General features: G+C 48.7%; 1 protein-coding gene and 1 non-coding gene across 2 annotated transcripts in view; both read right to left on the bottom strand.

Moving 5' to 3' along the window:
• The window catches only part of PTPRJ (protein tyrosine phosphatase receptor type J), a 169,368-nt gene that overhangs the window by 92,012 nt on the left and 50,804 nt on the right, over positions 1–26,552 (bottom strand). The window lies entirely within an intron of this gene.
• On the bottom strand, positions 1,704–1,779 carry TRNAA-AGC (transfer RNA alanine (anticodon AGC)). The gene has a single exon. It is a non-coding gene; the product is annotated as a tRNA-Ala (tRNA).

The following is a 26,552-nucleotide window of genomic DNA, read 5'->3' on the forward strand; positions in this document are numbered from 1 at the left end:
ACACACCCACTTAGGAGCTGGCCTGTAATGAGCAGAAAATCAACTCTAGGGCAGCAAAAAAAAAAAAAAAAAAAAATCACTGAAAATCAAAACTAAAGCCAAAACATGAGCTCCTTTAAAACACGCGTGTGTGCACGCACACACACACACATATATAAGCTAAGAACTTTGCACAACAAATGCCAGATTTTAACTTGGGCAAAAAAACAGAAGCCTTTGGGTAAAATAAACAGAAGGGGGGGAAAGTTCCCCTAGCATAAACCAAGGGGAACCTCCTTCCTGCAGATCAAGTTCTGACCTTTATATGAACTTGAAATAACTAGCTCATGATTTCGCAAAGCGAGAGGAATGGCAAGCATTTTGAACGTTGCTAAAAATCTTAGTCCTTCCCTGGCTTTTTGTTAGGCAGCCAAGTGTATCGGTCAGAGCAAAAGCAGCTGAAAAATGTGCACTTCCCTCTGTCGGGAAAGACTGGCGAGGCGGCCACAAGCGGCCGCCCTCTGGCAGCCTGTCCCAGACACTGCCGTGGGCGCAGAAACCAGCATTCTGAATGGGAAACAGCAAGGGAGGCCAAGTTCCTTTCATTACTTGGTCTACAAACATGTCTTGAGCACCTACTATGTGCCAGTCATTTTCGCATTGTGGGGTCAACTTCTCCAAAGTTGGATTTTTAAATAAAGGTATCAGTTCTCTTTTGCTGTTGGTTGTTCACAACAGAAATGACATCTAAGACATTCCTCCCACGCCCTCATTCATGACTGTGAGTCCACTCCTACCGGAGGCCTGGAACACCTGCCCACCCGTGCCCCCCGCATCCCTCCAGGTGCGGACGTGGACAGCCTGCCCAGGAACAAACCGCACCCCCAGGCTGGTAAGGAATAGCTCTACCTAGGGGTGTGCTGTAGGCAGAGCTGGCGGGGAGGCGGTGGTTAAAGGAGAAAACACCTGAGAAGGTGCTTCGGGAGCCCAGCTGTCCAAGCACAGAGTGCGTGGTCTGGTTCATACTTATCTCTGGTCCTCAGGGCCCCTCCACAGTGGTGGGATTCAACTAATTTAACAACAGGCTCTCCGCCCTATGACCGTTTTAAGTATAAAAAAATGACATACCGAAAGGTAGTTTATTATTTCATGCATTTAATAAATAAGAATAAAAGAGGTACACAAAACTAGATTATGTTATAAAAAAGTTTTAAAATATTAATGAAAAAATATTAAATATCTGACAAAAACAATAAAACTGTTATTTAAGATATTTCCAATAATGGCTTGTCACCCACCCACCCCCTGGTTGTTTGGCACTTTTTCTCTTAACGTTATATGTTTGTTTACTGAAGTAACAAATGTGAGGGAATTAAAATGTAGCATTTCTTTTTTTTTTTTTTTTTTTTTTTTTTTTTCATTTTTCTGAAGCTGGAAACAGGGAGAGACAGTCAGACAGACTCCCGCATGCGCCCGACCGGGATCCACCCGGCACGCCCACCAGGGGCGACGCTCTGCCCACCAGGGGGCGATGCTCTGCCCATCCTGGGCGTCGCCATATTGCGACCAGAGCCACTCTAGCGCCTGGGGCAGAGGCCAAGGAGCCATCCCCAGCGCCCGGGCCATCTTTGCTCCAATGGAGCCTTGGCTGCGGGAGGGGAAGAGAGAGACAGAGAGGAAAGCGCGGCGGAGGGGTGGAGAAGCAAATGGGCGCTTCTCCTGTGTGCCCTGGCCGGGAATCGAACCCGGGTCCTCGGCACGCTAGGCCGACGCTCTACCGCTGAGCCAACCGGCCAGGGCTAAAATGTAGCATTTCATCAAAGGTATAATGAGTTTTACAAAATGAATAGATAAATATCCCAAGCATAGTTCCTCAAAGTTTCTTTACCTATGGACAGAATGAACACTCCTACAGGCGCTTAGAATACACTGTTGCAGAGAGAAAGGTTAAAGAAAGAGTAAGGAATGTCAATTTGTAATTTCCACGTTGGGAGGTTGCCAAGGAGCCCACCTTAGAGAGAACCCTGATGACAAGTGCCATTTTAGCAACTGGTTCACCAAACTCAACCAAAAATTAGGTATCGGTTCTGCCAAACCGGTGCAAACCAGATGAATCCCCCCTCCATTGCCCCTCCAGCACCTCGTCCATGCCTCACCGCTGTTTCCATCCCCATATCACCGAGCACGGTACACAGCAGGGGGAGTCAACCTGTTTATACCTACCGCCCACTTCTGTATCTCTGTTAACAGTAAATTTTTCTAACCGCCCACCGGTTCCACAGTAATGGTGATTTATAAAGTAGGGAAGTAACTTTACTTTATAAAATTTATAAAGCAGAGTTACAGCAAGTTAAAGCATATAATAATAATTACTTACCAAGTACTTTATGTCAGATTTTCGCTAAGTTTGGCAGAATAAATCTTTATAAAAGAACTTACTATAGTTAAATCTATCTTTTTATTTGTACTTTGGTTGCTCCGCTACCACCCACCATGAAAGCTGGAATGCCCACTAGTGGGCGGTAGGGACCAGGATGACTACCACTGGTGTACAGTAAGAGATCGATAGTTGCTGTACTCACTGCTAATGTCAGTGATGACAACATAAGCATGCCAGGTACTATTCTAAAGGAGTCGGCACCCTTACAATCCTCATCTTACAATTCAGGTGAGCCGACGGAGACGAAGAAAGCATAAGGAACCTGTCCACAGCCACGCAGCACGGAGAGGTCTCCATCAGTTTTGTAAAGCATTTGGCCCTTGGTATCAAGGAAGGGTTTCATTTTTCTCAAACAAGCACCCCAGAGAGAGGCCGCCCGGGCTCCTTCCTGCTCACAGCCTCCGGGGCAGGACTGGCACCTTCACTCCATGAGAGGTGGCATAATGACAAGGTGATGAATGCAAATTCTGGTTCCAGGGTCCCAGCTCTGCCACTTACTCAGTGTGAGGTCCTGGGAGGGTCCTCTGTCCTTCCTCAGCCTCGCCTTCCTCACCTTCCTCCCATGGACAGCGTTCTATTACCCATCTCACATGAGTGAGTAAAAGGGGCTCAGAAAAGTGCTTGACACACAGGTGTACCGTCTTAGTATTTACCGTTGTTATTATTTTCATTGGTATTACAGCTGCACTTTCAGGCAGAGCATCCACTCCGGACAGAAGGGCACAGCCAGGAAGGCAAACCAGAGCCAGTCCCCGGGGACAGAGCTTTCCCAGGAGCCCCACCCAGTGACAACAACATGCAACCATTTGCCAAGACAGAGGCACGTGGCCGCCCCTGTGCCTGCGTGAAGCTGCGAGAAGCAGGAAGGAGATGGGGAGGCCGGGAATGAAGAAGGAAACCAGCGATCCACCACGGGGGTGGAGCCAGAATGCGCCCCAGGCAGCCCCCAGCACACCGCACAAAAGAGGCCCGTGGGGGCAGGTCCCACAGCCAGCAGCCTCTCCCCCCCCCCCACCCAGTATGGTCTGTCCGAGGCTCCCTAAGAAGCCACGTGTTACCCAGCACGCAAAGCTCTTCTGACTCACACTGCTCTGGAAAAGTGGGGATGGGGGACAATGGCAGGGTCGAAGTCTTCCTCCCTCGTATGTGACTGGGGGCTCCCCGTGCTCCAGGGACACAGAGCCGGTGTTTGTCCACAGTAATACACTGCTCACAAAAATTAGGGGATCAGGGCATGTGCATACTCCAGTACTTTGAGCCTTTTGTGTAGTGCATTCCCACCAATGAAATAAGTTGGTTTTGCATCTCATTTGCATAACTGAGCAACTTTCTTTGACTTGTCCTTTGCTTTTCTGATGTTCTTATTTAATAAAAAAAAATCAAATGCTTTTTTTTAATCACTTCATATTCATTTTGAAATATTCCCTAATTTTTCAGAGCAGTATACTTTTTCTAACAAATCTATTGCGGTGCGGATCTAACAGAGTGAAAAGCTTAAGAGACTCCTCCAGACTTACTGAAACGCATGGGGGCCCCTAAGAGCTCCCTGGCTTCCAACGTCCCCCTCGGGACCGCGTCTAAGTCTGTGGGTGGCGAAAGCTAACGAGAGTTCATGGAACGTACTGGTTTATTTTGTTGTTTGTGTGGCAACAGGGTTTGTGGATCCTTTTTTAAAAACTAGCTTTTCTAAGGTACTGGGGTCACAGGAGTTCAATCTTTGTTTATAGTACACCGAACACACCTTAATGGAAGAGAGTTTTCCCGAACCTGGCTTCCTGGTTAGAAATCAGAAAGGACTTCTCAAACATGTTTTTTAAAAAATAAAATTACATTCAAATGTTGTTTCATTAATCCACCTCTTGCATTCTCAGCAACCCTAGGGCCCAGTCATTTAAAATCTTACTAACGACAGAAATCTACTTCCCAGACCCAGAGGGAAAAGTAAAATCAGCATATCTCCACTTTTGAACAACAAAAAAAAAAAGCTAATTTGGGGGCAGCATTCTATTTACGAGGGGCATCTTCATTTTATGAAACATCCCCCCAACCGAGACTTCCCAGGAACCCTGACCATAATGCACCTCAACAACCAGGCACAGAGCTCCTTGACCACCTCTGGGGAAAACGGCGTTGGTCGCTTCCTGGTGGTTCGGGTTTGTGTTTTGCAGACGGCAGGCGAGGAGATCCAGGCTCTGGGGCCTGTGTCACCTGGGGTCAGTTACTTATCCTTTGCCTCGGGTTCATCACCTATAAAATGGAGGTGAGAACAGTGGCTGCCTGTGTTGGTGGTTCCACAGCGCTGGGCCCATAGTGAGAATGCTGTAGTGTCCTTATACCAATCACCCAGAGACCTGGGACAGGCGGGGAGCACGGGGGTGAGCACCAGGGTGGAGGCAAGGTGCCTGTCTTGCTCCTGCTCTCCCCACGTAAACACGGCCCAGTTTCCACTCTGCTACAGGGCCACATTCTGTCCTAGAAGCTAGGGATGCATCCGTCAGCAGGACAGATGAGCCTACATCCTCACTGAGGGCGCAGCGATGCAGGACACTGGGGCTGTAAGTCCTCCGGATAACAGGCAGAGCAGAAATGCTGGGGTGCTGGGGTGCTGCTGTCCAAGGGGCTGTCAGGGTAGGCCTTCTTGGAAGCTGGGGCAAGTGTGGGAGGAGTCTGTGCGGTCCACGGGGAAAGGGTCTACTGAGCAGAAAAAAACCGCGATGCAAAGCCCTAGAGCAGCTGTATGAGGCTGCACAGGGGCGGAGCTAACGGCGGAAAGAGGAGAGATGAGGTCAGCTGGTGGGCACCGACCTACAAGCCTCCGTGAGGACCTGGCCTCTATCCTCCGGGTGAAACAGGGAATCACCGCAAGGTTTGGAGCAGAGGAGGGCCATGATCTGACCAGATTTTGAAAAGGCTGCCTCACTGAGAACAGGCTGAAAAGAGGAAAAGGTAGCAATGGGGACCCCAGTGTGGCAGCCCCACAACCTTCTAGGACGAGAAACCATGGTGGCTTGACTTGGACCCGTCCGGTCTCCAGGGAGATGAGAGAAGGGGCTGGATTCTAGATCTGCTTTGAGCGTGGGGCCCACAGACTGGCTGGTGGACAGGCACTGGGTCTGGGGGAGGGACAGAGCCGAGTCAAGTGGGCGTGAACAGGTGCAAGACAAAGCAGCCCTGTGCCATGCCGGGGACCCTGGGGAGACCCGAGAGCAGTGCTGGGGTTTGCTTTGGGGTTTGTTTTTAGGGGAAAGGGGAATGAATATTTCTGTAAATAGTAATTGTGGCCAGTATGCTTCTTCCTAAATTCTGGTTTCAAAAAAAATTTTTTTTCCCCTTTGAAACTCCTGTCTTCAATCTGCCCCTCCACCCAGCTCTGCCCAGTACAGTCATGTATCTCACCCTGGTGGTCGGCTCCTCCACCCAGAAGCTGTATGGGGGCTGTGCCTGCCGCCCCCACCACCCCAGCATCCCCTGTGAGGAGGCCTCCGGTGCTCGAGGTGGCATGTGACTGGGTGGGTACATCTGTCTAATATCAGGTTCCTATCAGGAAGCCCGCGCTGTCCCACACCTAAGCCACATCCTTCAACCAAGCCTTTACCAGTAATAAAGGTGATATTTTGATCTTTACCTTCTTGACTCTGTGCCTCTCTTTTAAGTGGTTCAGAAATCTGAAAAACAGGCTTGCTGTTTAAACCCCAACAGTAAGTACCAGCACCGCAGGACACTTAGAATGACAACTAACCTTTGTCGAAAGTTTTTCAGCTCACTGGAACCTCATGATAATCCCCTCACAGTCAGATAATGAGCAGGCAATTAATTCCTGAGCACCTAATACTAAGCACCCACAATTAAGCTGCACACGAGGCAATGAAGGGTAGGGAGAGGGAGGGAGGGCTTGTCGTGGGCACCATTTTACAGTTGAGAAGGCAACTCAGGAAAAAGAGAACGAGAGTAAGAGGGCCACTCAGAAAGTTCAACACTTTGTAATAGGCATGCCACCCAAGTGTTCTGATTATCTAAAGTCCATACACTTTCTGTATGTTTGAGCTGGGTAATCTTGGGCAAGTTACTTAACCTCTCTGTGCCTGAGTCTGATAATCTATAAAACAGAGATTATGCCTGACCAGGCGGTGGTACAGTGGATAGAGCATCAGACTGGGATGCCAAGGACCCAGGTTCAAGACCCAGAGGTCGCCAGCTTGAGCATGGGCTCATCTGGTTTAAGCAAAGCTCACCAGCTTGGACCCAAGGTCGCTGGCTCGAGCAAGGGATTACTTGGTCTGCTGAAGGCCCGCGGTCAAGGCACATATGAGAGAGCAATAAATGAACAACTAAGGTGTTGCAACAAAAAACTGATGATTGATGCTTCTCATCTCTCTCCATTTCTGTCTGTCCTTATCTATCCCTCTCTCTCTCTGTCTCTGTTAAAAAAAAAAAAAAAAAATCCCAGAGATTATGACAGCACCTACCTTGTTGGGTTATTACGAAGATTAAATGAGTTGACTGATTACTGGGAAGAATCAATGACACATGGTAAGCTCTCAAGAACTGCTCTCCTCACTATCATTACTATTATTACTGTGCCAAGTCACACCTCTAATAATCAGAGTAACTACCATTACTAAATACTCCCTCTTCCAAGACTTGTACACTAAGTGCTTTACAAGCAATAACTTACAGAAACCTTACCACAATCTGAGACTGCTTCCCCATTTCACACTCAGGAATCCGAAACCCAGAGCAAGGTTCAGCATTCTGGCGAGAGCTCACACAACCACTAAGTGTCAAAGTCAGAAACTGAACTCAGGTCTCACAAGGTATTTGCCAGAAAGATAATTCCCCCATAAAATAAAGCAACAGGTGTGCTTCTAACTTCTATACAAATGTCTGACATACATGCAGAAGCAAGGCTATCTCCCTGATTCACAAAGCTCCTTTCAGAGCACCTCCTCTGCCCAAAAGTACAAAAGGAAAAAAGCCCCACAATTCTCATTAACTTCATTCACAGCGTGTGATGCTAGTCACCCCAGGCCACATCCTATACCCACCACAACCGAAAATCCCACTTCCTCCCCCAGAACACATCCTGGGGAGCAAAAGTCAACATCCAGCTCCAGCTTCTCCAAGCACACCTTGTAATATTGGCCCGTGCGTGCCAGCAAGTAACCGAGCTGGCAAAACATTCTCCCAACGCCTGGGAGGGGATCAGAGTGCCTTGGACTGAAACGCAATGCGTCTTCGACACCGCTGACTATTCCCAGGACTAGCTGAGCTGAGCTGAGCGAGCGAGCGAGCCGCATCCCATTGGATCCGGAGGTCAGCGTCACGGACCAGAGAAAAGCTGGCCACAGTGGCTTTTGGACCTGATTTCGAGGACCCACCTTCCTCACTGGACCCCTGATGCCTGTCAGTGATAGGGGACCCTCGTGCCCCCAGGCTTGCACAAGGACTGGTAAAGGGGCAGCTGTTCAAATGCCTTGGAAGCCAACCTCCTGGAAGTACAGAGCCGAAGGGCCCAACTGAGGATTTCGGGTAGAGGGTGGCCCTGTTCTTCACATGCCCTCGAGCTTCCCAAGGCCAGAATTCCTCAGAAACATTCTAGAGGGGATGTGACTGGCGCTCTGGTGAGAGGAAGATGGGGGAGGCCAAGAGAGAAAAGCAAGAAGTTATGGGTTAACCCCAGGGATCTGCCCGGACATTTGGGGCCTGTCACACTCCAAGAATAACTCACTGTTGTAGCAAAAGCTCCATGCTCACAGGACAGCAGCCAGGCAAAACTGCGGTCCACTGCCACCAGAAGCACCCAGAGCGCGTTCAAGGCAAGTCCTGACCGCTCAAAAGGGAGAGGCGGGTTATCTGTTGAATGCCTACCACATGCCAGGCGCCATGCTAGGGGCTTCTTAAAAAGAATTATTTCTCTCCTGACCAGGCGGTGGCACAGTGGACAGAGCGTAGGACTGGGATGCAGAGGACCCAGGTTCGAGACCTCGAGGTCGCCAGCTTGAGCGCGGGCTCATCTGGTTTGAGCAAAGCTCACCGGCTTGGACCCAAGGTCGCTGGCTCGAGCAAGGGGCTACTCGGTCTGCTGAAGGCCCGCGGTCAAGGCACATATGAGAAAGCAATCAATGAACAACTAAGGTGTCACAATGCGCAACGAAAAACTAATGATTGATGCTTCTCATTTCTCCCTTCCTGTCTGTCTGTCCCTGTCTATCCCACTCTCTGACTCTCTCTTTAAAAAAAAAAAAAAAAAAAAAGTATTATTTCTCATAAAGAGATCATTTCCTGCTTCTCTTGGGGAACACTGAGCCACATTCTCACGTGCCCATAAGGGCTGGGGCTGAGTAGTGGCCACCTTCTGGGAGGCCCGACCCCTCCAACTCAACCCCAGTGCCACCTCCCTGGTTTCTGTGGCTGCCAGGCCCCTGCAGGCTGGTGGCCCCGGCACTGTATAAAAGGAAAGCAGTGTGAGACGGCAGAGCTGCTCGGCCACCCCTTGTTCTGACAACCCTGCCAAGCCCGAGCTGCGTCCTAAGGTTTCTGGTGCCTTGTTGCGCCACTTCCTTGTTGGGGGTTGGGGAGGGACATAAAGTCCGTTTCGTTGATGACAGTAACATGAAGCCAGCCCTTCCAGGCAAGCATGCCCAGTATTCCCCCAGGCTCTTCTCTGTGCCCCGAGTCCATCTGTCCCTCCCTTCATATCTGGGTTCCCCCTGATTAAGTGGCACCCCTAACCCCCTGCCAGAAGTCTCATAAAGAAATGCAGACACGAGATCTCCAGCATCGCCTGGACCCAGAGGCGCTCCACCACCAGGGGGCACAAGCCTGTGTCAAGCAGGGTACAGGTGGCCGGGCAACCTTGCCACCACAGCTACGGCACTGACCCAAGGCCAGAAGGGAAGCACCTCCATTCCAGGCTGAGACCAGGAGGCCGTGAGGCTACCCATGGGCTCCAAAGGATGTCAGCGCCTTCTCAAGTCCTGCAGGGAAAAGACCATGATTGATGAGAGAGAGCCAAATGCCCGCCCCAAGGGAACCACATTCCCACATTTCAGGAATCTGAAAACCCTCCGTCTGCGCCCCCAGCGCACATGCGCCGCTGACTCATGACTCGACTACGTCATAGACCAAGCAGCAGCAGTGAGCCAAGAGTCGGTTTCGACATGCTATCTCCCCTCCTTCTAAACTCAACCAAGCCCGTCTTCCTAAACTCAGCCACGCCCAGGGGCAAACCTGCCGGCAATCCTAGACCCCAGAGAGACTGCACAGGACGGAACCCTGCCCTCAGAAAGTACTTGGCTGAGCGCCAGCCATCACCGAGGTCACTGTCCTCAAGGCACTAACATTCGCCCCAAGTGCTTGCGACATCGCAACTGGTGTGTTACACAGGTCACTGTCATTATCACATTTCGTTGTGACTATTATCTGCCCATTTAACTGATGAGAAAACTGAGGCTTGGCAAGGTTAAGGCAACTTGCTCAAAGCCAGAGTGGAAACTGAGGCTCACACCCATGACACCTGACTCCTGAGTCCATGCTGGAAATGCCAGGGGAGCGTCGCTTTTCCGATTTCTAGATGTGGAAGCTGAGCCTCAATCGGTTTATCAATAAAAGACATTACTACGCTCAGGAAATTCCAAGGAATTTTGAAACTCTGTCCCAGGAACCAGGGATAAAGACCAGCTATAGTCTTGATAGTATTACATTAACATATTCTGAGCACTTGTGCTAGGCCAGGTACCGTGCTGGGCATTGGGGATAATCTGTATTTTTCAATGGCTTTCATTAAACCACAAGCCTGGAAGACAGCGCCATGTTCAGACCATGGATGGGGACTATTGCCCTTTCTTTCCCGGCAGGACCACCTGCAGAGATCCCTTCCTCCGGGGTTTTGAGAATCACAACCTGTTTGGGCTAGAGGGTACCTTAGAGCTCACTAAAACAATTCCACCCCTTTATAGAGGAAGACACCAAAAGGTAATTGGCCAAAGGTTATATTCAGCCAGCGACATATACCATGACTGCCAAACTGGAGCTATTGCCATTCACCAGGAGCCGGGGGATCAGAGACAGCAGCGCCTGCGCCAAAGGCAGGAGGAAGACAGTTACTGTCCTTGGATTGAGGGCCTGCTCATCTATCCTTTTCTGCCCACCTACCATCACATTCCAGGAAGAGCTGTGGGTCTGAGGAACAGACTGTAAGCAGGTGTCCCCTTCTCTCCTCCCCTCACCCACGTCAGTCAGCTCTCCTACCACCTTCCACCCGTGGAGGGATGTCCTAGAACTATAGCAAGTCCACTCCACTCAGTATGTGAAGTGAGGGCCCCCACTCTGTATAATGCGTCCTCCTAGCTGCTGAGCGCGCAGAGCTGGGTAAGGCTTGGCTTTATAGGACATCTAAATACAAAACTTGAATGCAAGAAAAAAATGTGGGAAATATAGCCCCAAAGGCATAATATGCGATCAGAATACAGGGGAAGAGAGATTCATTAGGGCGAGGAGTCCTAGTATAACACACTTTTCCTAGGCACTGATCCCTCAGCTAGTCTAAAGACCAGAGGGGGAAAAAGTTTATGAAATTTGTGCAAGATAAACAACTAGGAGGTCTTTCTCTCCCCCACGCCCACCTTCCCCCCACTCCCTCCCGGCTGCCTCCCCAGCGGCTGTTTTCCTCACTCCGAACACCGAACACCGGGGTGGGAGAATCCACTGCTGCAGGGAGCTGTCCAGTGCACTGTGAGGTTCTTACCAGCATCAAATGCCAATAGCACCCTTTGAATCTTCTGATCCCCAGTCACGGCATCAAAAATGTCTTCTGATAGTGCCAAATGTCCCATGATGGGCAGAATCACCCCTAGTCATGAACCACATAGGATAAGGGTGACGCCCGGTATAGGTCAAATAAGTTTGCAGATATGATGTTTATGTTTGCTCCCTTATAGTTTGCACTGGGTGTGGGAGACAGGCTGTAAGCTGGCAAGGTCCTTATAGCCTAAGGCTTAGTTTTAAGACTAAGCCTTTCCCACCCTTTTAATACTAAGACCTTTTCAACATCCTTCTAATACTAAGATCTTCTCAAAACTGAGCTTTTCCCCACACCCTTGACTGTTGCATGATATGGGGTGGTGCACTCTTATGAGGAATCCCATTTATACCTCAGATAAGTGGCTCTGTATGACAGACTTCCTTATTTGTATATTGGCTGAAAGGCTTTAATTTCTACGCTATAAAATGAAGCAGACCGGGGCACTCTCACTCAGATCCTGCCATCAGCACTGCAGAGGAGAGGCAGCCAAGATGGCGGAGTGCTGAAGGAAAAGCCAGTTTGTGCAGAGTTTATTCAGAGAGGAGGAGATGGGGAATAGAGGATAAGGTTGGTGGGGCCTTTGATTCTAGGAATACTCAGATGAGTCAGTGGCTTTGGGAGCCCTGAATGGAAAGGGAAGTGTTTTCCCACTGTGTGTATTTACTCGCTTGCTGGGTGCGAGCTAGGATTAAAGGTAATAATGGCCCACCAGTTACTAGCTCCGCTGTTTCATTACCGTCTGTCCAAATCAAATGCGAACCTGCATGGGCCAGGCGGCTGTGATGGTGGCCGTGGCTACTGGCTTTACACCCAGGTCCGTGCAGCAGAAGAGGCACAAACTGGCAGAGGAGCCCAGGGTATGAGCCTGGCCCTGACTCCAACCCCACCCTTTAGCACATGCCTCGGTCTCCTCCTTTGTAAGAAAGAAATGACTGTGCATCTCCCACACGGGGCTGATGTGAGGAGACTAGTTATGCAAAGCAGCTGGGTCAGTGGCGGCTGACAAGCAGTGCTCCTAGCTCCTAGTTGTTGCCGGCATCGTGATGCTGGTCACCCAGTTGAGTCCCACCTCAGGGACCCAGAAAATCATCTGAAAGCCAGGAACAGACTCATTACACATTTACAGATAAACGCAATCATCAGAAACATCAGTTTCCTCAGGCTGTGGAAGAGGGGGAAATATGATTAAGTGACTTCATCTAAACCAAAGGAAGGAAGGAGGAAAAGAGGGAGAGGAAGGGAATAAAGAAACGAGAGAGAGAGAGAGAGAGAAGAAGAAGAAGAAGGAGGAGGAGGAGGAGGGGGAGGAGGAGGAGGAGAGGAGGAGGAGGAGGCAGAAGAGGAGGCGGAAAAGGAAGACAAGGAAGAAAAGGAAGGAGGAGGGAGGGAGGGAGAGAAGGAAGGGAAGGAGGGAAATCATAAGCAGCTTAGCCTGGAAGTCAAATGTAAGCATCTTCCAGCTCAGGCCTGGATCCCAATGGCTCATCACACAGCCTTGATGATGTTAGTCAGCGTGCGTACACACGCATGCATACACACACACACGCAGACACACGTGCATAAACACCCACGCTCACACACAAACATTCTTAGCACCAGAACAGCGACAGCCCTTTATGATAGGGAAATATCAGAAACAACTAAACGCTTGACAGTAGAATAGTTAATATGTTGCAGGAAACACTGAAACATTATGCAGCTAACAAATGGTGCTTTAAAAGAACAATTAGCAATCTGAGAAGGTGCTGTCAATAAGACACTGAGGCAGACAAGATACAAAAAGGTGTGAGTACAAAATGATCAGTCTTGTAACATACTATTCTGGGGGATAAACTCACAAGAAAACAGAGTAAATTGTTACACTGGGGAACAAATTTTTTTTTCATTTTGTTACATGAGGTTTTAGAACTGTTTCTATATATTTCTGCATCGCTGATTCCAAATCTGAAATCCGTTTTTTTGGTGCATGCTCTAGTTTTTATGCAATTTTAATTTCTTTTTGTTAGAGTTAGTGGCATGCATTGGTTTTTAAATTGGAGTTAAAGGGCAGTAACTCTTGGATTGAATATAACCACAAGGCAATTCATGTTTTACAAACATCACTTTTACATAATTGTAGTTGTTTTTAAATGTAAAAAATTATTATCTGATAAAAACACCCTCTTATTTTAAGATTGAATCATGGCTTCTTCGAGTAGGCGTAAATGTAAGAATAGTCCTGATACCTTCTGTTATATATGTGGCTGTTACACACTTCAACGTCAGAGGCGCAATATTTCATCATGTGTGACACGTGCATATATTGCCTATTTTCAAGTTCCCCTTGGCGATCAAGACAAGAATTGGGCTCCTCATATTGTGTGTCATAATTGTGAGGAAATGCTTCATGACTGGACAAAAAGAAAACACAAAGGAATGCCTTTTGGTATTCCCATGGTTTGGTGTGACCCTAAGGACCACAGCCGTGACTGTTATTTCTGTCTGATCCATACAAAGGGCATCGGCAAGAAAAAACAGCATGTGATCGCATATCCTAATATTCCTTCAGCAATACGACCTACCCCACACTCTGAGACACTCCCAGTTCCAGTTTTCAATGGTTTTATTTCTTCTAAGGATGAAGAAAGTGAACATGGTGTTCAAGTGTATTTTGATAAGATGCATGAGGAAATGGTTGTAGAATCTGAAGGGTCTTCTTCTGATGCCAAGCAGTCATTACCCCTCAGCAGTTTAGCCAACCTGAATTTAATGACTTAGTAAAAATGACATAAAAATTGTCCTTGATTTTCTGAAGTATGAGGAGCATAACTGGATCATTTGTGTGGATCTTAAAATGGTAAATTTCCTGCTAGGACAACAGAGAGGTTTCACGAAGTATCCTTGCTTTCTGTGTTTGTGGGACAGCCGAGCTCGGGAGAAACACTGGACACAGAAGGAGTGGCCGAAACGTGAAGCTCTGGAAGGAGGGATGCAAAATATTGTGAATGAACCTGTAGTTAATAGGGACAGGATCATTTTTCTCCCACTTCACATCAAACTTGGCTTAATGAAGAAGTCTGTTCTGGCTTTGAATAGAGAAAGTGAATGCTTTCAACATATTATTTCTGCTTTTCCTGCCTTGTCCTTCAAGAAGATAAAAGCAGGTATATTCGATGGACCTCAAATTCGAACCCTCATACGTAATGAAGAATTTGCCAGGAAAATGAATAAGGAGGAGAAAGCAGCATGGCAGTCTTTTGTGGCAGTTACAAAGAACTTCCTTGGCAACAAAAAAGCAGAAAACTATGAACTTCTGGTTCAAAGGATGCTGTTGGCTTTCGGGACATTGAATGTAACATCAGCGTTAAGATTCACTTCTTTAATTCACCTTGATAAGTTTCCCGAAAATCTTGGAGCTGTTAGTGATGAGCAGACTACTGCTGGAGCATCAAGCGAGACTGTCCTCAACAAGTATACAAACGCAAGAGTTACAAATGCAAATTTTTGCCTGAATAGAATTTAAATAAGTGTTGCGCAAATTTTATGATTAAAATAAGTGTTTTAATATGTTCTATTTCAAAATTGTAGACAAATTTGGATGCAATCATGTTTTAGTGTATTAGTGTATTTATTGCATTATATAAATTATGTTTTCACAAAGATGATGCCCAAGAAGACATTCTACTTCATTATGTTAAACTAAATGTTGAAAATTTTACAATAAGATGAAAACCTAAAATCTTAAATTGCAAAAAAAAAACTGTAGCTTACAGAGAAAAACTAATGTCAGATGTGAGATCAGCACACTCGAATTAGGTAAGAACAAGTGTTTTTGTGGATGCAACAAAAATTTTGGTCCCCAGTGTTATCAATGGTGATCTCTGGTTAACAGATTACTCCTTTATACTTCTCTTCCTCTCCCCAGTTCTCCATCTGCAATGACCATCAGAAGTGGGAAAGCCTGGTGGGTGAGTGCGGTTGGAACCCCAGGTCTGCACTCACCTGCTCTGTAGCCCTGTGCCAGGTATTTAACTCCCTTCCCCAGTTAATAACACTACAAATAACAGCAGGGATTCTGAACGGTAGCTATTATTATTACATTTATAATTGGAAAGGGGAGTTAAGCCCTGGGAATAAAACAATAGATACTATGGAGTAAAAAGATATCATCAGTTAGTTAGCTGTCACCCCTGAAGGAGCTCTATGACTACTGCGAGAAGACAGAAACGTTCACCAGGCACTTTTGCAAAAACTCCTCTGCAAGAGTTACCAAGACTGATAAGTAAACCACTTCCTGAAAGCCAGCGGTGCTCATGAGCTGTACCAAACACAAGGGCACTGGGACGTCCCCCCAGAGGTTGCCCAACAGAAAGAGCACACCGTACCTTGGCCTGGACACGCGAAAAAGAGCCGTTGTAAACTGAACCTATAATGACGTAGCAAGAGGGAGCTCTGGGAGGTACAAGAGGGTAAAAGGCGGGTAAATGGCGCTGGAAGGAGACTTGACTCGGGGTGGTGAACACAGTACAATCTACAGATGATGTGTTATAAAATTGTACACCTGAAACCTCTATACTTTTATTAACTAACATCACCCCCAATAAATTCAATTTTTAAAAAAGAGGGAGCTCTGTTTCACAAAATCCAAAAAAAAAATTAATTTATAAATCTCATTGTATCATCTGAGGGGAAAAAAAAAGTTCCCCAATATTACTGTTCTATTTGAGGTTTATTATAAATTAGATTTTTCTCACTGCAAGGTATCTTGGCAAACTACATGCTACTTACTGTTTAATTAACTCTCCAAATAAATGCTCAGAGGCTCCAAAAACCGCCCAGCACACTGCAGGCACCTGAGCACAGAGACCTGAGTGTGAGCAAGAGTCACACAGGAAGGAAAAGAAGTCACAGTTAACAGAACATGCGGCTGGAAGAGCTGTGTGTGTGTGTGTGTGTGTGTGTGTGAGAGAGAGAGAGAGAGAGAGAGAGAGAGAGAGAGAGAGAGAGAACACACGTCCTGGGGCTTGTATACACACACCATAAAACTCAGGTTTCTCCAACCACGTGACCAGCGAGGTTCGGAAACCTGCAGAGCGGGTTCACCCGGGGCCTCCCGGAAGGAACAGGACGGTTCCGTTCCCGGTTATTCCCGGTATATTCTCCACGTGGCAGCAGGCTCCCAGGAGGCCTTCTCCTTTCCACCTGGTTGTTTCCAACATCAAGTGCTTTTCTTTGTGGGTGAGGATTTAATAAGAAACCTGAGACTAAATCTTCCCCCACAAGTCTCCAGCTCATGAAGACCAAACACGAGCGCTGGGCGACGGGGCCTCCACGAGGCACACGGTGTCAAGTTAAGTTTCACAGGAAAGGCTATCCCCACGTAGAGCCCGCTGTCCATCAGCCCGCGCAGGGGGCTGTCCTGTGGTTAAAGCTATAGTTCAGGTTCTCTGAGACAGTCCTGATTTTTTTTTTTTTCATTTATTGGTTTTAGTGAGAGAGAGGAAGGGAGAGAGAGAGAGACAGGAACATCCATCTGTTCCTGTATGTGCCTTGACCTGGGATCAAACCCGCAACCTCTTTGCTTCAGGGCAACGCTCTAACCATCCGAGCTATCCAGCCAGGGCGAGACAGTCCTGGTATTAAATGGTCTGCCGTTCTCCGTCCCCATACACTGCATCCTGGCTTGGGGTCTGAAACGGCCACCGGAACTCACTGGTTCTCAGTTGGGTGCTATTTTGTCCCCCCAGGGGACATGAGACAATGTCTGGAGACGTTTCTGGTGGTCACAACTGGGCAAAGCAGGGGGACATGTGCCACTGCATCTAGTGAGGAGGGACCAGGGTGCCGCCACGTGCTCAGTGCACAGGAGGGCCTGTCCTCCAACGTCAATTGTGCCAAGGAAGAGAGGCCCGACCATCACTGGGGTGCTTACGAGGGGAACGCTGAGGAACCTTAAAATAAAAGTCCTGCGTCAGGACTGGAAGTGATGGTTGATCCCCAAGTGGGACGTGCTCCCCTGGGGAGGCCCAGCCCCCATCGCCAGGGGCATGAGCCTGGACGGTAAGTGACTCTGTCCAAGCGTCTGTGTCTTCAGCTGTGAAATGGGAACACACAGATACCTGCCTCCAGCCCTGGATGGCTGGCTCAGTGGATAGAGCACCGTCGTCGCAGTGCACCGAGGTCGCAGGTTCAATCCCCGGTCGGGGCACATGTGAAAAGCAATCAAGGAGTATACAGATGAATGCAACAACCAATTGATGCTTCTCTGTCTCACTCTCTTCCTCCCTCTTTCTCTCTCTTTCCCTTCCTCTCTCTCTCTTTCTCTCTCAATTCAATGAAAAATTTATAAAAATGCCTGCCTCCCAAGATGTTGGTGGAAACAATGTGAGGTTATGTACGTAAAGGATTCAGAGTGCAACTGTACTTTGAAACACAAAATGCACAAGGGACTAATCAACAGGATGAGACCTCTTCTGGACCATAACAGCTGTCACTGCTAGAAACCGGCCTGAGCAAGACAGGCCAGAGTGACCTGTGGTGGCGCAGAGGATAAAGCATCGACCTGGAATGAAGAGGTCGCTGGTTCAAAACCCTGGGCTTGCCTGGTCAAGATACATATGGGAGTTGGTGCTTCCTGCTCCTCCCCCCTTCTCTCTCCTCTCTCTCTCTCTCTCTCTCTCTCTCTCTTTCTCTCTCTCTCTCCTCTATAAGATGAATACATTTAAAAAAAAAGGCAGGCCAGAGATGAGTCTTCGCAGAAGCAGGCAGAGCCGCTTGGGAGGCTGATATCTGGGGCAGCTCAGGATATGCTGAGGAGAGAGACTAACAACTGGGCAGAGTTTCTTAGGGTCACCTATGCTCCCAAGATGTCCACGGTAAAGGCAATGACTTACCAAGCAAAGGCAGGGAGGAGGGGGACCCCGCTGCCAGACTTCTCCTTAAGACTAAACCACAACCCCCTTCAATCTGTCCTATTAATGAGGTGACAACCACAACTGAGAATGCGGTATGAAGGGGCCTCCAACAGGTCACCCAAGATGCCCACTCCCTGTAAGGCATCCCCCAGGAACGCCACGAACAACCAGAACCAAATAAAGTTAGTCATCACCAGCCAGGGAAGTTCAGGGCCCCACAAAAGCCCGAAAGGCCTGCATGTGAAGCTGAACTTCTGTTTTTAAAGAGAACCCCCAAGGCATCTGCCCGAGGCCACGTCATTCTCCCTGATCCCATGCCACACTCAAGCTCACGTGTGGCAAGAGGCCCCTGGGTGCTGGGCTCGGAATTTCCATACTTCTGCTTTCCACGAGTGTGAGCAGGGTTTAAAAGTCAGTATGGGTTAACACTGGCAGCAAATGTGAGGGCTTTGCTTTGAGAACCTTTTACCCCAATCCTAACTGAAACATGATACTGAGATGTGGCCTCCCCACATCTCAGACACCCCACGCTCCTGAGGCCGGTCGACAAGATGGGACACAGGGCTTCACCTTTACATCTCAGCAACTTTAACTTTTTTAAATGGGTTAGAGAGCTCAGCAAAACGCTAACGGGATGACGAATTATTCTTCTGCAAATTGCTTCCCTTTTTATTTTTATGAAAATACATTGTGCACAGGGAGGCAGCATAGGATGATAGAACTCAACCCAGAAGCCATTCTAATTCCAGCTCATTTACTGTGCAACTTTGGACAAGTTGACCAGCCTCTCTGGGCCTAGGTATACACATACATGAACTGTGCTAATAATCCATGTGTGGGGGAGGGAGCACACACAGGGAGAAGGGTGGTAACAAGGTACAGTGTCAAGAAGCATTTGAGTAAAATGGGCTAAACCCTAACTCCTCCCTCCCTCAATCCCTAAATCCTACCACGACACCAACACAGACACCCTTACTAAGGGGTTCCCCGTCCCTAACTCTCAGCTTTATGAAAACAGGGACCTGGTCGGCTTACCCAGCGAGGCTGAGCTCAGGGCGAGCCGAGCACACAGCAGGTGCTCAATAACTACACGTTGCATGAAGAGAGGAGTGACAGGAATCCTGAGCAAAGGGATCTAGTCTTCTCTGTACGACAGGAACATCCCCCAGCGTGATGATGAAAATTCAAGGAGCCAATGTATGGGAAAGTGAAGGCCCCTCCACATACGAGCTTGGTGGGTAACAACCCACCCCTCGTTCGGTTCAGACGAGATCACAAAGGGAAGTAGGCTTTGAACCGGTCACACACGACATGCACAAAATCAGGCGCGTTCTCCTTTTCTGCTCTCCTCGCAGGCACGCATGTAGAAACGACTGGTGCCAGGTGGCAAGCCCTTCGCCCCTGGGAGTTGGCGGGGTGTGGCCTGCAGAATGCAGACCGCAACCATGGCACCGACCCGGCCCGGGGAGGGTCTGGGAAGCTGGCTCCACACTCAGCTACTCCATCCGGCCCTCCCAGGCAGCCAGGAGCAGCTATAAACACAAGGTGGGGAGAGACAGGGCAGAGAGAGGGCAGAGGAGAAAACCGAACACCGACCGCAAAGAAAAGCCGCTAAGACCCTACCTGAGGGCTGCCCGAGACTTAGGCAAACAGTCCCAGGCTTGACTTGCACCAGTGGTTTTTCAACCTTTTTACACTTGGGGACCGGTGAAAACAGGAATTATTGAGGGAGACTGCTAAGGCAAAAATCACCCTGAGCATAGGCGCAGTCGACTAAGATCACTGGGTCTTACAATCTTCATACAATGTCAGGGTGGTTGACTCTTTCACAGACCAGCACGAAATTTCTGGCAGACCGGTCCACAGACTGGCAGCTGAAGAACACTGACTTGGGACAGACACTCCCACCATCGGTCAGCACTAAAGAGAAGTTCTCCTGCTTAGCTCCATGTGACAGGAACCCGAGAGACTTAGATCTCAAAAGATGTCCACGGTTCCCCACTGGGACAGGGGGCGGGAGTGAACAGGGCAGAGAAAGCGAGGCAGTGCAGGTGCATGTCAGGGCCCAGCCCCGCTCACCAAGAGGCCCGGGCAGCTCCCAAGCCTCGCTGGGACCCGCTCGCCCCAGCTGTCAGAACACAGAGGTCACCAGGACATGCTTCCAGATCAAAGTGGGCTGTCTGCATCAGAAGCAACCTACAAAACCCAGACCTCCAGTGACAGTGTGGAACCTGGAAGTCTTCTCTTTCCCCCAAAGGACAATCCCAAATCCTGTCATTTGTGAGGGGAGAGCTGTGTGTGTATCAGGACGGGCTGCTCAGACACCACCCTACTCTCGGTTACCCAGGGAGGAGAGGAGAGGGGGCCACAAGGGGAAGAGGAAAATTCTGGAAGGCGTTGATCAGCAACTACTTTCTGAAAACCTGCTCAGTGGTCGGCAAACTCCTTAGTCAACAGAGCCAAATATCAACCGTACAATGACTGAAATTTCTTTTGAGAGCCAAATTTTTTAAACTTAAACTATATAGGTGGGTACATTCCTTATCGAGGTAGCGCCCACACGTGGTATTCTGTGGAAGAGCCACACTCAAGGGACCAAAGAGCCGCATGTGGCTCGCGAGCCCCAGTTTGCTGACCAGGGTGCCAGGGCCACAGTGGCAAGGGTCACAGCCATGAACGAGACCAACCCCAACCACCAAGACTTCCACTCTGTCTTCAGGCACTGCCAAGTCCAGACAGCCCTTCCCTTCCCTCCCCCGTAGCTTTGGTCACTAAAGGCTTGACTTGGGCTGTGTCCACACCCTGATTTTGACAGGGCAGTGGAAGGAATACCAGACTCGGGAGAGAGTAGCTGAGTTCCACATAACTGATGCTCTTAAACAAGTCTCCATTTTCTCGTGTATAAAGTGAGGTTTGAGAACTGCCTGACCTATCTATTTACCTGAGCAGTAGCTTCTGAAAATCAAAATCCAGCTGATGCAGAGGAAAGCATTATGCAAATGAGTGATTCCTTTGTCCAACATCAGTAGCAAGCCAGCCAATTTTGAGGATCCCTTAGAGCAGGGGTCCCCAAACTACGGCCTGCGGGCTGCATGCGGCCCCTTGAGGCCATTTATCCGGCCCCCGCCGCACTTCCGGAAGGGGCACCTCTTTCATTGGTGGTCAGTGAGAGGAGCATAGTTCCCATTGAAATACTGGTCAGTTTGTTGATTTAAATTTACTTGTTCTTTATTTTAAATATTGTATTTGTTTCCGTTTTGTTTTTTTACTTTAAAATAAGATATGTGCAGTGTGCATAGGGATTTGATCATAGGTTTTTTTTATAGTCCGGCCCTCCAACGGTCTGAGGGACAGTGAACTTGCCCCCTGTGTAAAAAGTTTGGGGACCCCTGCCTTAGAGTCACGCTGAAAATCATCTGCCACCATCCACGCTCCAGCCTGGGTCCTGAGTGGTCCAATTCCTGTAAGGCCCCCACCAGCCCTCAGGACTGACCTCAGAACAGCTGTGATCTGCCCAACCATACAGTGACCATGGCTAGAAGTCACATCTCCCACCCCCCAGGTGGGACCCACTGAGGAAGTCAACCCTAAGTCCAGCTGGGCAAGGAACCAGTTCACTCAAGCAAGAAGTGTGCATGCCTTAAAATAAACACAAGTGAAAAGCACAAGTGTGGACCTCTCCATCCCAGAGAAGAGGTGCAGGCCAAGGCCGACACCTCCCCCATCCCAGCACAGTTGACCCGCCTCTTCCACATGACCTGTCCCCCTGTAGGAGGAAATGAGCCGGGGGCGGGGAAGCCCTCTGAGCAAACTGACTTCCTGGGTCTGGAACTTCCCAGAACATCATATCAACAGTGAAGGATCAAGCTTCAGGGAAAGTAGGGCTGCACTATGGCCCTTCAGAATAGGGCAAAGGTTTCTCCCACCTGTCCACCAGCACAGACTGAAAGCACTTACTAGCTGTGAGATACTGGGCCCTGGGCCCCCTGCCCAGGCATCCACTTCCCCAATCCACAGGATGGTTACGAGGACTAAGCATGATGCCGACAGAGCAGACTCAGGGACACCAGCTTCAGACGACTGCAGCCGAGTCCCTTCACCTCTCCCACCCCCACAGGTCCTCAGGCCCATTTCACTGGACCTTGCCTCTTGGGGCAGGGGGGGAGGGGAGGGTGGCTCAAGAAAGGGGAAAAAGAAGAATTATTCAACCATTTCCTTCCCTATTCCGCTGTGACCGCCCCCAGTATCATACAGGTGGCACTTGTTCTAGTCAATTGAACCCTGCACTGACGCTCAAGACAAGAAACGCTGCTTTTCCTGAACTCACTCGCCAACCCTTGGCTCCCACCGTCTTCTAGACAAGAGGCGCTGGTCCCTCGGGGGCCCTGCCTAGGTCTGTCTGATTGGAGGAGAACGATCCTGTTCTTCCCAAAGAGAAAAGGACCTCAAACTAAATGTGCCCCTGTTGATGAGTACCAGGCTAGAAGAGAAGGTCTCCAACTAAAAGGGAGCTGATCAGAGACTATGAAGACCCTTGTCTGCACTCGGACCAGGTTCCAGAAGACCTCACAGGTCAATGCTTGCTCTGTAAGGGTTTATTCTTTTTCCTAAGGCAATCTACCCAGCTGCATTCTACAGTGTTTTAAGACTTCATATTAACAGAGTCACAAATAAAAGGAGAATCCTTTATGAGCCCTTCAGCCTCATTCGAACATGGTTCTCTAGGATGTGTCTTTGGATCCCATGTTTCAGGAAGCCCTGTTCCACTCTGTGCAATCAATCTGCGTCTCCTCCTCTGCGCCACCACCTAGTCAATCAATCAATCAATGTTCCTCTCTGTCCTTCTACCCTTCCCCACACCCGCCCCTCAACACACACACACGAACACACACACAGACACACGCACACACCCAACAAACACAGAGAGTCAGAGCCCAGGGCCATTGATTGATTCATTCTTATAAATGTCTCCAATGTTCTGAATTTCTTCCCTCTGCTTCTAAGCTCCCCCTGGCCCCAGGCCTCGGCCCTGTTTTGATTTTGGAGAAAGGCAGATAGGAAGAAACTTCTGATCATTGGCAGAACATTAATTTCTAGTAAATATGCTAGGAACAATCATGTAACTCAAAATATACTTTTCAAACTCAGGGACAGAAGGAAAAGAGACAAAGAGATAAAAGATACACTTTCCTTGCCACACAGAAGCACCAGCAGAGCTTTACCTGGATTGCCCCAAAATGAGAAAGCTTATTGGTTCAAACATCAGGAAAATACACCACGTGCCGGCCCCAGCGGAGCAAAATTCAGGACACAGAGTGTTCTATTCATGAGCAAAACATAAGAGAGATGTTTTCTTTGACTATTCAGAACCTCAGTCATGTCCTACTGGGCCAATAAAATTCATATGACCAAGAAGACACAGAAGAGACCCCTTTTACATAACCCCCCCTCTCCGCACAAGCCATCCAGCAGCCCTGGTCCCTCACAAAAGGTGACCTCAGTCTAACAGGGAGAGGAGATTCTGAACTATTCAAAGAGATAGTATCTTTATTGATTCAATAAACAAGTCCAACTTGGCCTTCACAGAACTGAAAACTGCTCGAGAAGGGAAAACCCTTCTCTCTCTCTCTTTCTCTCTCTCTCTCTCTCTCTCTCTCTCTCTCTCTCTCTCATCACTCAGGAGTTTGGCAACTGGCAACCAATCTGGACCCAACTACCTAAAATTCTGTTCGAAATATTATCACAATATTTCCGAGTCTCAGTGGTGATGCCTTTAAACTTTATAATCCAGAAAGTATCTGACCTGGCTGGATAGCCTGGTTGGTTGGAGATTTGTCTGGAAGCACAGAGGGTGCGGGTTTGATCCCCGGTTAGGGCGATGTTCCTGTCTCTCTCCCTCTCTCTTTTCCTCTTTTCCTCTTTCCCTCCCTCCCTCCCTCCCTCCCTCTCTCTCTCTCTCTCTCTCCCTGCCTCTCTCAAAATAAGTAAATAAACTTCTTTTTTTTTTAATCCAGAAAATACCTCAAAGTGCTCAGAAGCCCTGGTTTATTCTAGAGCAGACTTCTTACCCAAGAAACCAAAACAGAGCCCTAGTGTCTGTCTTGCTTTTAGAGACGGAGTTAGTAATACATGCAACAGTGTGTGCACACGGGAGTCCTCCGAGAACAACAACCCACAGAAAGCACACGGAGTGCACACAGGAGGCACGTGATCAATGGTAGCATGTATCATCATCATTCAGCAAACCTGGGAATGCTCGATGGTCGGAGTCCCGCCTCCCTGCGTTTTCACAGGAAATAAACACGTCTGACTAATCCTTCATTCAGCGGCCAGCTCCTCCTGTGTGCCAGGCACTGAGCTGGGAGGCACACAGACGAAGACAGAAAGATGGGAATGGTCCAGGTGAGAGAGAAACAGAGAAAGGAAACAACACAGTGAGCTGAATGCTCCAACAGCAGGAAGGCTCTGTGAGGGCTGTGACTGGGCACTGATTTCCCGCAGCGGCCAACAGGAACCAGCCTGGTGGAGGGAAGAGTGAGTGCACAGCCCCCCAGGGAGGAAAGAGAAACCCAGACACATGCGGGCACATGGAGCTCGCCACGGCTGGAGCAAACAGGGGTGAAGGACAGATGTGGGAAAGGTGAACAGCCAACATCCAATCACCCAGAGGCCTCCAAAGGGCCAAAGAAGGGTTTCTAGCAGCAGGATAACAGGATCAGATCTGCACTTTGGAAACATCTCCCCTGTTGATGGTAGCGGTATAGGAAACAGATCCGTGGCTAATCACTATGTTGTAAAATGGCATATCAATTGTCCTTGAAAATTTTTTTTTCATTTTTTAATATTTTTTTAGATGAGAGGAGGGGAGATAGTGAGGCAGACTCCTGCATACACCCAGACCTGGATCTACCCAGCAACTCAATCTGGGGCCAATGCTCAAGTACCAAGCTCTTTTTAGCACCTAAGGCTGATGCCCTCCAATGCAACTATCCTCACCACCCGGGGCCACACTCGAACCAATCAAGCCATTGGCTGCAGGAGGGGAAGAAAGAGAGAAGAGGGAGGAGCAGAGGGTTGCTTCTGCTGTGTGCCCTGACCAGAACTCGAACCCGGGACGTCCACATGCCGGGTTGACACACTATGCACTGAGCCACCAACCAGCATTGAAAAATAAATTTTAATTAATTATGTTGTGGAGGCTGGGGAAAAATCAAGATGAATAAAACACATGGAATTACTGTCAAAGTTGTGTATATATAGACTATTCCAAATTTTGGCTCTGGGGTAAGAATGTCTTTTATTTGCCATAAATGTTTACATCTCCCCGGGCGTGCACACACACATGTACACACATGCCCGCACAGCATCTTGGGGGTTTCGTGATAGAGTTTCTGGTGCTGTGCTGTTTAGCAAAGCCTGTGCTCTCTGGAAACTTCCGTAAGGAGCAATACCTACCTGCAGTTTTTCTCCAAAGAAAACAAATCTGAAACTTCGAGCTTGGAAAGGCTCCGTCCGGGACAGGATGTATCGGCGATACCAAGAAAGGGAAAAGGGCTGACCAGGGAAAACACTTAACCGTTCATGTCAAACTTGACACTGGGAACCCTTCAGCCTCCAAACAGCCTCAATGAAGCTACAAAACTAAGAAGGGTGAGAGAAAAGGCAGAACTAGGAGAACTTGTACAGCTGCGTAAATCAGCCACATTTAAACCCACAGAGACCCTGCCTGGGAGAGGCACAGAAACGGTGTTCAAGGGTGTTCTTCAGAAAGAGAAGAGGGCAGGAGAAGGAGAAAGGTTTCCAGGATCGATTCAGTAAGTCAGTAAGGCACATACACACACACACACCCCACAGTGTTGGTTGTATTCAGCAAAAAGCAACACAGCTCTGTGGTGTGATGCCCCTGGCGTTAGACCTGAGTTTTCCCCCAGCACCGCCATTTACTACGTGACCTTGCTTGAGCTGTTCTTCCAACTTCACGGGGCCACAGTTTTTGACACTGCCTAAACAACAAAACCTAACTCACTGGGTAGAGGTGAGGACTAAAGAGATAGTACACATAAAGCACTTAGCACATAGTAAGTGCTCAAAAGCGGGAAGACTATCGGTAGTCTTACAGATGAAACCTTCATGTAACTGGTCAGACAAAAACAGAAGCAGCCTGGCCTACGGTGGCGCAGTGGATAAAGAGTTGACCTGGAACAATGAGGTTGCTGGTTCAGAATCCCGGGCTTGCCTGGTCAAGGCGCATACAATAAGCAACTACAAGTTGATGCTTCCTGCTCCCCCACTTCTCTCTCTCTCTCTCTCTCTCTCTCTCTCTTAAATCAATAAAATATTAAAATTAAAAACAAAACAGAAGCAGAATGGAGGAAAAGGCAGAGTTTTCATCTGGTGAAGCAAGCATAGAAATTGTAGTGGGGACATGCCAACCACC

This window comes from Saccopteryx leptura, chromosome 1 (genome assembly GCF_036850995.1).
Source record: "Saccopteryx leptura isolate mSacLep1 chromosome 1, mSacLep1_pri_phased_curated, whole genome shotgun sequence".
Taxonomy (NCBI): domain Eukaryota; kingdom Metazoa; phylum Chordata; class Mammalia; order Chiroptera; family Emballonuridae; genus Saccopteryx; species Saccopteryx leptura.